Consider the following 12,565-nt stretch of genomic DNA (forward strand, 5'->3'; position numbering starts at 1 on the left):
TCTTAAAGGTATGTATCATAACCCTTATCATGTGATTTTCAATTCTTTTATAGAGGTCTAGGGTTTTCCTTTTGATGTTCAATATTTATATGTTTAATTAGAGAAAACATAGATCTAAACAAATTTGGGTTGCATGCACACATAGGATTGTTTGTTATGTATAAAACCCATCAGTATGAACTCAAACTAAGGACTTGGTAATCGTTTTGAAAGAGAATAAGTTTTCTAAACGGATTTTTATAAAGAAGAAGGGGTGTGATGCGTGCAATCAACCCAACTCAAGTAAGTGGTTCTCAAAATACATATACATGTTGATATGTTATATGATATGAATGATTGCATGCTAGGATGAGGCTAAGGATACTTATACGAATTGCATGATATATTAGCCTGATATGTGATGCGTTGTATCATAGGAGGAATTTGATGTTATGTTAGATTTAGAATCTGTATTGGAAGAAGCAATTGCTAAGTGTATGCTTTAAAAATTGTATACGCTTAGGATCAGATAGCCCTAGAATGACTGATTTAGCCTTATTTCCTGCTCCTCATCTGATTGTGATCCTAGGATAAAGTCTTTTATTCGAAAATCTATTTGATAATGTATTTTGTATAATTTACATGCATAAGGAAACCGGTAGTGAGGGTAGAAGTTCCTCGCGTGGTAGTAGCAAGCAAGCTTGGGATGTCTTTATTTGTTTTATGGCTAGAATGTTACTACATGAATGTTTCTTGCTTTGTGCTTTGTGGGACTTTTGTTTATGAGATTTAGCCATTAAGTGAATGTTGGGTTTTAGTATACTACAACATCCTATGGTGCACATACAACCCTAAATGCCTTGGATCTATGTTTTCTCTAATTATACATGCAATATTGTTTCCAAAGCATTAAGCCTACAACTAGCATATAATTTGACATATGAATCATAAAAGTAAGTTAGAAGATTACCTTTTGATATTGTTGATGTTGCTAGTAAGACTTTGGACTTGTGAGAACTTAGCACCAATAGTGTGAATGCGTCAAATGGAATCACAAAGCACCAAGAACAACTTAGGATGAATATGGAGAGAATATGCAGACTCAAAATTCGGTTCTCACTCAAAATTCGGTTCTCACTCTTCAAATACAAGTATGAATGCCTCATATGGCTCGATATCATGAAAGGATATTGCATATAAGGTTGAACACTAAAACATTTAGTAGTAACAAGAAATTGAAAATTGTGAAATGAGCATCATTGGAATAGTGTTCAATCGATCTATTTGCAAAGGAATGACCATTAACAACTTGTAAGCACCGGTAGCACCTTGTGCTACCAGAAGGCAAGAGATTAAGAACAACTAAAGTTCAGTCCATGAAAGGAAACCTAAATTTGATTTTGGTTTTGTCCTCAACCTTATCTTATGATTGAAGATTATAATATTCACATGGATGGGAACACATACACCATAAAATCTAGGTGACAAAAGGTTTCGCTCTAATTCATGAAAATGTTTATGAGGAAACACTTTCGCTGGTAGATTTTAAAGATTTGATAAATATCATTTTGGTTAGTGGTTGTGTTGATTGCATTCTCAAATTCGCAATATGATTACAACATACCTTTTCATAGTTCGAATTGTGAGAAATGACGAAAATGGTTTGACCGTTCAGGACTTATAGCCATGAGTTCTGAAAGGTTTTTGAACACACATACACATATGATATCTAATTGCGACATCGCCCCTCATACCTACCGAATTAACTTCTCTTTCCATCCTCTGATGTCTTAAGCGAACCGGAATGACCTCCTACAACACCTCCATGGAACTCAGTGAACAATTTTGGAATCCACGAAGATCCTCGCGGCAACACCAGGCTATCCAACGCCTTCCATAATTCACTCCAATCAAAAGGACTAGTAGTTGTTTACGTATTAAGCGTTGGAACGGTATTTTTTACGAGATAATGCATCAGCAGCATTGTTGCATTTACCTGGTTTGCAAAAAATGTCAAAATTGTACCCCAATAATTTTGATAGACACTTTTGATGGTCATCGTTCATTGTGCCTTGTTTAAGGAGATACTTCAAACTTATTTGATCCGAACGAACCACAAACTTGTGTCCTATTTGGTAAGGATGCCACTTTTGGATTGCCATTACTATCGCCATTAACTCCCACTCATAAACCGACTTGAGTCTTGCACAACTTCCCAAAACATGGCTAAAGAAGGCTAGAGGTCGTTTTTCCTGCGTCAAAATAGCTCCTACACCATATCCCAACGCGTCCGTCTCTACTTCAAAAACTTTAGTAAAATCCAGTAATGCGAGAACTGGAACTCGAGTCATCGCTAATTGCAATTTCCAAAAAGCTTATGTGTCTTCGGAGGTCCAACAAAAATTTTCTTTCTTCAACTCTTCGGTTAGTGGCCATACTATTTTCCCATACCCCTCTACAAACTTTCGATGATTACTTGTGAGCCCTGAAAAACGCACAGTTCCCGCAATGTTTAACGATCGGCCAATCCCTCATCGTTGTAATCTTAGTTGGGTCAGCAGATACTCCCTCCTTAGATATGATATCGACTAAATATTCCACCCGTCGTTGTGCGAAAGAACACTTTCTATATTTGTATATAGGCTATTAGCATGCAATAAATCAAATACTTGTCGTAGATGTTGTCCATGTTTCGTCTCGGTCTTACTATAAACTAAGATGTCATCGAAAAACACTAATACAAAGCATCGCAAGAAAGGTTGGAATACCTTATTCATTAATGATTGGAAAGTTGTTGGGGCGTTAGTCAAGCCGAAAGGCATGACTAGGAACTTGTAGTGACCTTTGTGGGTCCAAAATGCTGTGTTCGACACATCCCTAATTTCATATGGATCTTATGGTAACCCGTCTTGAGATCCAATTTTGTGAATATGATGGATCCATGAAGTTGTTGATGGTAACCCGTCTTGAGATCCAATTTTGCGAATATGATGGATCCATGAAGTTGTTGTAAGAGTTCATTGATTACCAGAATTTGAAATTTATCTAAAACTGTGACTTTGTTCAAGACGCGATAATTAATACAAAAAGGCCAACTACCATCTTTTTTCTTCACTAATAAAACCGGGCTAGAGAATGGACTCGTACTTGGTTGGATCACACTTTCTTCCAACATCTTGTGCACAAATTTCTCAATCTCATCCTTTTAAGCATGTAGGTGATGGTAAGGTCTTACACTCATGGGGTTTGTATCGGTTTGGAGCACGATATTGTGGTCATGGATGCAACGAGGTGGTAGCTCGTGCAGCATCTTAAAAACATCCTTGAACTCCGTACCGACGGCTGGACAATTGATGGAATCGATGGAGGTGCCTCGGCTATCGCGTCTGTTTCGCTTAAATGTACCGAACACCCTTTTTTTCCTGTTGTACTTCTCTAAACAAAGTTTTACAAGAGATTAATGTTTTAGAGAGATTTGGATCCCCCAGAAAGGTCATCCAACGATCACTTACCCAAAATTGCATTCGTAGCTCTCTCCAGTTAACTATCATATCACCAAGAGTCATTTAATACCCAAAATAAGATCAAATCCTCCTAACTACAATGGGTAGAAATCTTCTATAATCTTTAACTCGGGTAGGTTAAGGACTACCCCCAAACATGTTCCTCGACTTTGTTCCAGCATGCCATTCCTGAGCCTTACTCATACCGACCCAGTATTTGAAATCTCTACTCCTAGCTCCCGTACCACCTGTTTTGAGATAAAGTTGTGGGTGGCCCCACTATCTATCAACACGAGCACTTGCACCCCACCTATCTCACCTTTAATCTACATTGTTTGTGGTGGTGTGAGCCCACGGATACCTCCACCGTGTCGAGGTGTGCAGGCTCTATTTCTTCTTCTTAATCGTTTTCACTTTCCTCGCCGTCAACTATCAAGACTTGAAGGGTTTTGCAGGGCAACGATTGACTGGTGTGAACTTCCCATCATATCAGAAACATATTCCTTTAGCTTTTTCCTCTAGAAATTCCGCCTCTGTCAGTCGTTTAAATTGATTTCCAAAACTAGTGGTGTACTTCTTGTCACTTGTGATCGTTGAGGTTGTTGTCGGTGATGAGTATGACTGACGTGTTGGCCCGTTGCTACTTCCTCGGTGTGGGTTTGTGCCTCCTCCTGTCTTGCACCTCCTATAGCTTTATTATCATCCAACATTATAGTGATTCACATGGCTCTGGCTACGCTCTCGGGTTCCATAATTCTAACTGCATAACGTAATTATGGCTTCATCCCCTTAAGGAAATTGCCTTCTATAACCTTTTTTGGTATGTCGGTCAACTGTCCTGCTAACCGTTCAAAGACACATACGTAATCACGAACCGTACATTCCTGCTGAATCGTCAGAAGTTGTTCGTACACACTTCCATCGTGTGATGGTTGGAACCGTTCCAGCAGTTGTTGTTTTAGATTCGCCCATGTAGCAAATGGGGTTCGCTCTTCATTCCACCCATGACAATGCCAACCCATCTAAACAAATTGTTGCCGCCCTTAACTGTTCCTTCTCTTCAATCCATTGAACCTCAAAGAAGCTTTCCACCCGATAAATCCAACCGTACACATCTTCCCTTTCGAAAATTGGTGCTTTGAGTTTTCAAAATTCCCAACTCAATCTCCCCGTTCCCTTGTTCTTGTCGTTGTTTTTGGGAGGTTTCCACCCTGATACATCATCTTCAGAATTCAAACATAGGTCCTTTGTTTGACTTCTGTCCTTCCACAGCCGTCGTGAGATTCCCAATAGCCTTCAAGATGTCACTAAACTGCTAGATGTTTTCCTGCCTGGTAGCTTCAAAATCCTCCCCTAGTTTCAATACTATATCTTCCAACGCGTTGATCTCGGTGGTGTTGTTTGTCATTGTTATCAAAATTGACATCTCTGATACTAATTGATAGACTCTAGATCCGAAACCGAAGACAAGAACCCGAAATTGACAATATTTATAGTATCTTTATAGGAATCCTAAAATAACTAAAATACCTAACTTGCTCAATACTTTAAAGATAAATCCTAATTTAATAAAAATGTATCCTAACTTATTTAAATAATTAATTTAATAAAAACGTATCCATAAAAATCTGATTGGCGCCTTTGGTAGACCTAACAAACCTTTGAGGCGTATCACATTATAAAGAAAAATGGAATTGATTCAAAGTAAATAAGGAGGGATTAGGCTGAGTTAACAGAGCTTACTGAGAGCTAGAGGACGTCGGCGCCGGCGGATGGGAAGGGTTGAAGGAAAGCGGCACTGGCATAACGCTTTTATCGAGGTGGTGTCCTCGGCAGAGGATCAGTGCTAGGATTCATGAGAGGAATGTCATACCGATTTCAATCTAAAACTAGCGAAGGACTGTGGCTTAGCGTTTCACTGAACATATAGGAAAATGGAGAATGAACAGCAGATCGAAAGGGACGACTGTTGAGGAAGCATGAATTGGAATGGAAGGTACGAATACGATGGAGGCGGGAGTATGTGAAAAATATAAACCTAGAATTTTTTTTTTGGCGTGAAGTTGGAGTACATCTGATTTTAGGATGAATTGATTTATATTTATCCATTCTTTTTCAAATATATTATGATTAGCCAATATTATAACTATAATTATAATAATTATTATTTTTTTATTATTAATATTAGCTATCATAAAAGTTCTAATTTTCAATTTTCGAGCATCATACATCATTTTTTACGATTTATTTTTCTTGCACCAATATAATACATCAATCAATTACTATGTATTTACCAAATTATAGCTAAGATACATATACATGCATCCATATACGTCTCAATTCTATTTTTTTTTTTAAGTTTTCGAGCACTAAACATGGTTTTATCGCTTTATTTTTCTCACACATTTATTATACACCAATTAATACACATTGAACAAATTATAAAAAATATTGTACATACAATTGTATACACCATCGTGATCTCATGTATGAATAAGTATTTAAATGTTATAGCATAACATTAGTAGCTGGGCTCCGATGGTTTGCATGGGTGTTCGTATGTGTATATTTGTTATAATTTGGTAAAGGTATAGTAATTGATTTATAATAAAGGTGTGAGAAAAATAAAAGAGGAAAAAAAAGACCTTTGGTGCTCGAAAACTTGAAAATTAGAATTGAAACGTCGGTTCTGAACGTGTACATGGTTGTACGTATGTGTATATTAGCTATAATTTTATAAATTTATAGTAATTGATGTATTATATAGGTCTGAGAAAAATAAAGCAGAAAAAACGAAGTATGGTGCTCGAAAACATGAAAACTAGAATCGGTTAAAAAACATGAAAACTAGAATCGGTCCGTCAGAAATCCGCCGATAATTACCGACGGATGCTAATATCCGTCGCTAATTAATTGCCTAGAGATTTCCGACAGACCAGTTCTAATTTTCTAGTTTTCGAGCAACATACGCTGTTTTTCCTCTTTATTTTTCTTACACCTATATATTACATTAATTAATATGTATATATACCAAATTATAGCAAATATACACATACGTACACCCGTGAACAACATCGGAACCAACATTTCAATTATATATTTCAAGTTTTCAAGCAACAAACATGGTTTTTATCGCTTTATTTTCCCACACCTTTATTATACACAAATTAGCACACATCGAACAAGTTATAGCAAATATTGTACACACAACAATATACACCATGGGGATCTATGAATTAAGAAGTATTTAAATGTTAAAGCGTAAGATTAGTACGTAACGGGCCTTCAATGGTGTGCTCGGGTGTTTGTATGTGTATATTTGCCATAATTTGGAAATTTTATAGTAATTGGTGTATAATAAATGTATGAGAAACATAAGAGAGGTAAATACGATGTTTGGAGCTCGAAAACTTGAAAATTAGAATTGAAACGTCGGTTCCAAAAATGTACACGGTTGTATCTATGTGTATGTTAGCTATAATTTGTAAATGTATAGTAATTGATGTATTATATAGGTTTGAGAAGATTAAAGCAGAAAAAACGACGTATGATACTTGAAAACATGAAATTTAGAATTGGTCCGTTGAAAATCCATGGGTACTTACCGACGGATGTGAATATTCTGTTGCTAATCAGTCACTAATTATTGAAGGATTTCCGATGGACCACTTCTAATTATTAAGTTTTCGAGCAATACACGTCGTTGCTTCCGCTTTATTTTTCTCAAACATATATAACACATTAATTAATATATATTTACCATATTATAACTAATATACACAAACATACACCCGTGTACACCACCAAAACCAATGTTCCGATTCTATTTTTCAAGCGTTCGAGCAACAAACATGGTTTTTATTGTTTTATTTTGTCACACCTTTATTATACACCAATTAACACACATCGAACAATTTATAACAAATATTGTACATACAACTGTATACACCATCGGGATCCCATGTATTAATAAGTATTTATATGTTAGAGCATAATATTAGTAGCGAGGCTTTGTTGGTGTGCTTAGTGTACGTAAATGCATATTAGCTATAATTTGGTAAATGTATAATAGCTGATGTATAATAAATGTGTGACAAAAATAAAAGCCGAAAATATGACGCTTGTTGTTCGAAAACTTGAAAATTAGAATTGAAACCTCTGTTCTGAAGGTGTACACGGTTGTACGTATGTGTATATTAGCTATAATTTGGTAAATGTATATTAATTTATGTATTATATAGGTTTGAGAAAAATAAAGTAGAATAAATGACGTATGGTGCTTGAAAACATGAAAATTAGAATTGATCTGTCGGTTGTCGTTATTACTGACAGATTAGCGACGGATGCTAATATTCGTCTCTAATTACGAATAGATTTCCTACGGACGAATTCTAATTTTCAAGTTTTTAGAACACCACACTTCGTTTTTGCCGCTTTATTTTTTTTATCTCAACTATATAATACATCACTTACCATATATTTACCAAATTATAGGTAATATACATGTACGTACACCTATATACACCATCGGAACTAACGTTTCAATTCTAATTTTCATATTTTCGAGCACCAAATATGGTTTTTATTGCTTTATGTTTCTCACGCCTTTATTATACACCAATTAAAACACGTTGAAAATATTATAGCAAATATTGTACATGCAACCGTACACACCATAGGGATCTCGTGTATTAACAAGTATTTAGATATTTGAACATAAGATTAGTAGCGGGACTCCGATGGTGTGCACAGGTGTTCGTATGTATATATTAGCTACAATTTCGTAAATGTATAGTAATTGATTTATAATAAATGTGTGAGAAATGTAAAGCGGAAAACACGACGTTTGGTGCTTGAAAATTTGAAAATTATAATTGAAATGTAGGTTCCGAAGGTGTACACGGTTGTACGTATGTGTATATTAGCTATAATTTGGTAAATGTATAGTAATTGATGTATTATATAGTTGTGAGAAAAATAAAGTAGAAAAAACGACGTATGGTGCTTCAAAACATGAAAATTAGAATTGATATGTCGGTCATTAGCGATGGATGCTAATATTCGTCACTGCTCTGTCGCTAATTACCTACTGATTTCTGACGAACGAGTTCTAATTTTCAAGCTTTCCGAACACCACACATCGTTTTTGCCGCTTTTTTTTTTGCAACTATATAATACATAAATTACTATAAATTGGTTTTTGCCGCTTTTTTTTTGCAACTATATAATACATAAATTACTATAAATTTACCAAATTATAGCTAATATATATGTACGTACACCCATGTACACCATCGAAACCAAATTTTATTTCTAATTTTCAAATTTTCGAGCACCAAACCTTGTTTTTATCGCTTTAATTTTTCACACTTTTATTATACATTAATTACTATATATTAAAATTTTTATATTTATTATTGTTATTACTACTTATATTTTTATTAATATATGTATTTTCTTTCCTATTATTATTGTTATTATTATTATTATTAATGTTATTAATTATTATTATGTTTACTTTTATTATTATTATTGTCTTTGTTTTTGTTTTTAATTATATTGTTATTATTCTTATACTATAAAATATTAATAATAATGATAAATAGTAAATAATAATAATAATAATAAGGATTAAATTATTTCAAAAATAATTATACATAATGAAAAATACTATGAATAATAATTGAAATATATTTTTATTAATACTAATAGAAAACGTTGATTTATTTTCTAAAAAAGAATTTTTTTTGTCGGTAATTTATTATTTTTTTATTATTTATAAGTAATAATAAAAATACTAATACGTTAATAATTAGAAGAACTGAATTATTCGGTAAATAATTATAAAAATAAAGAACAATTTAAATATTAAGACTATTATTAATAATTGAATTATTTTATACTAATGCTAAAAAAAAATTTCTAAAAAAAAGATATTCGTCGAAAATCGGTTGGTGATTACCAACAGATAACAAATGAAAACATAATGTTAACATTTCCTTTATAATCCGTCGGTATACCATCGGTAATTACCGATAGATTTTCGACGTAAAATTTTCCGTTGCTATTCTGTCATAATTTCGTCACTAAAATCAGGGTTTTTACCTTTGTCGCTATTCTGTCAGAATTCTGTCACTATTTTTCGACGGAAAATTCCATCACTAATTTCCATTGAAAATCACCCAGTTTTCTAGTAGTGATTGGTCTCTTTGGTGTATGTCTCCTATTTCAAATGTTTCTTTGTAATTAGGCTTGAGCTCCTCGTTTAAGTCTTTCTTTTTTGTGCTAATGCATTTTCGCCGTTCAAAAAAAAAGCAAACAATATGATCGCTGTAATAAACTTAAACCATATGGATCAACATTGTAAAAGGTAAAATTTGGTTTAAGAAATATGAAGCTTTATTTCGGTTACAAATATAGTTTCAGTGAAAAGTTTATTTTCAATTCTTTATGTTTGTTTTATAATATAATATAAAAATAATAAATAATAAATAGTAATAAAAATATAGATAGGGATTACAAAGAAACGTAAAAGGCAGGGGATGCATAGACCACACCAAAAGTTGATGGAGTAATAACTAATAAGCAAATACCCATCCATATCCATACCAAATGTAGCTGAAGTTCAGCCATGGAAGAGCTCTACAAAAAACTTCCTCAACACACCTATAGCTGGTTGCAAGGCAGAGCGACCTTGTACAAGTATGAAGGCTCCTGGAACGCTCAAAACTTCCCTAAAAAATCAATTTTGCTCAAAGCTACGAGGCACAGCCAGGTGACGTACTATTATGTAGTTGCCCCAAAACTGGCACAACTTGGCAGAAGGCCTTGAGTTTTGCCATTTTAACCCGAGAAAAGTTTGACCATGCAGCAGGGAGCCCTTTGCTAACAACCTTGCCTCATGATTGCGTCCGGTTTCTAGAGAACTTGCACCTTGCAAAAATAAAAGAAAACCCCTCGGACCTCCCCCTCCTCGGTACGCACCTTCCTTATTCTTCTTTGCCAAAATCAGTAATAGCTTCAAATTGCAAGATTGTCTACATATACCGAAACATAAAAGACGTCATAGTTTCCTACTATCATTTCTTTCGAGAAATTGTAAACTTGTCGGAAGAAAATGCACCATTTGAGGAGGCGTTTGATGATTTTTGTCGAGGCATTTCAATCTTTGGACCATACTGGGATCATATCTTGGAATACTGGAAAGCAAGCCAGGAAAGACCGGATAGATTTCTTTTCTTGAAATATGAAGATTTGAAAAAAGATGCTTCGAGTAATGTGAAACGGCTTGCGGAGTTTATTGAATGTCCTTTTTCAGTTGAAGAAGAGAAAGCAGGCGTGCTTGAAAATATTATAAAGATGTGTAGTTTTGATAGTTTGAGCAACTTAGAACTGAACAAAAGTGGGATGTATCAAGCAGATGAAGCTTTTGTTTTAGAACGCCGACTCTTTTTTAGGAAGGCCAAGGATGGAGATTGGGAAAACTACTTCACAGATGCGATGAAAGAAAAGATCGACAAACTAATCGATGAAAAAATGAGTGGAACTGGTTTACTTCTGAAATGATGATGAACTAGAGCCTCAAGATCACTCCATATTGATATGCATGTGCGTTATCTCGGTCTATCTTTGAAATTGCTTGGTTTTCAATAATTGATCACTTTTATGTTTGATCATCTATTTTGATATAGATACTTTTATATTTTTTTCATTATTTTACGTACGTTCTCTCTTTCAGATTTGAATGATTTTGTTATGTTTGTTTTTATGATATACATATCTCCATGCTTCCGGTAAAATCTTGTTAGATTCTACTATAAAAATAAATGAGAATAGAAATGGTTCTATAAAAATGTTTGTTAAAATCGTCGAAGATGATCTGGTGATATATTAATTAATGTATTCACTACGTACTAATGGTAGTAAAAATGATGTATATACATGGATCAGTTTACCTAGACTTCCGCCATAAATGCACTAACGTGCTCAGCTAATGACGCCGTAGGTTACGTTTCTTGGGTGTGGCCGTCTGGCACTTGGTCGTAAGCATGTGTTAATAAATATGGCGTTTACTATAACCACACCACATTTTTTTTATTGCAGATCTCTTATATCAATAAAATTGAATTATTGTTTTTTTTAATCAACCAAATCAACTATTTTTTTTTATTAAATGTAGATCGTGTCGGCTTCAATCACTCAAACACTTTTTATTATTTTAGATTTTTTTTAATATTAATATTTTATTTATAAAATGCTAGGTTATAAGGCTCTACCGTATCATAAAAAGCTTACCGGCGATAACTAGTGTGGCGTATTCCACCGGCGGTAAACACTGTGCCCTACCTCCTTTTTGTACTGTTAGTATAATTTTATACCGACGGTAGTATTCCACCGACGTCCGATGGTAAAAATTTGAATTGTTGCCTCTTTGTGACCATTGGACGAATGTGAACGTTGCCAATCAGATACTTTTGATTTTCTTATTTAATTTTTAACAAATTTACCATCTTTTATATATATATATATATATATATATATATATATATATATATATATATATATATATAGTTAGGTTCAAATGTTTTTTTATAAGTATTGTATGCATGTATGGACCAATGAGAATTTAGCAATAATTTAATAATTAAATAAATTAATAAGGGTAAATTAGTAAATCATGACTCTAAAATTATGGTAATTGAGATAAATGAGGGATTTGATTTAAAATCACCAAAATAAATATGTTGACCTAATAATCAAACCTTCAAATTTCTTCCATTCGTTCGTCCTCAAAACCTTCTTCCCCCCGATTAACCCTCCGACACGTTCATCATCATCCCTCACAACAGATCACCATTTTATGTTCTTCTTCCTACCTCTTCACCGTCAGACTCCATCATTATTGACAAAGGTCGAAAGGAACCTTCGGCAGCCCCCTGCCACCGAGCATCGCCATTTAATCTCTGTGAAACCCCAACACATACTCCGACAACCTTCTGCCACTTTAACGGTACCTTTTCAATTTTATCAAAATATGTTTAGGGTTTTGTGTGTTTCATTTGAGCCGTCACTAGCTTAGATAC

General features: G+C 34.2%; 1 pseudogene; it reads left to right on the forward strand.

The window, feature by feature from the left end:
• The first annotated feature begins 10,047 nt into the window (after positions 1–10,047).
• On the forward strand, positions 10,048–11,270 carry LOC145108502 (flavonol 4'-sulfotransferase pseudogene; annotated as a pseudogene).
• The last annotated feature ends 1,295 nt before the right edge of the window (positions 11,271–12,565 follow it).

The sequence above is a fragment of the Lactuca virosa genome, chromosome 1 (genome assembly GCF_052849685.1).
Source record: "Lactuca virosa cultivar CGN04683 chromosome 1, Lactuca_virosa_CGN04683_v6, whole genome shotgun sequence".
Classification (NCBI taxonomy): Eukaryota; Viridiplantae; Streptophyta; class Magnoliopsida; order Asterales; family Asteraceae; genus Lactuca; species Lactuca virosa.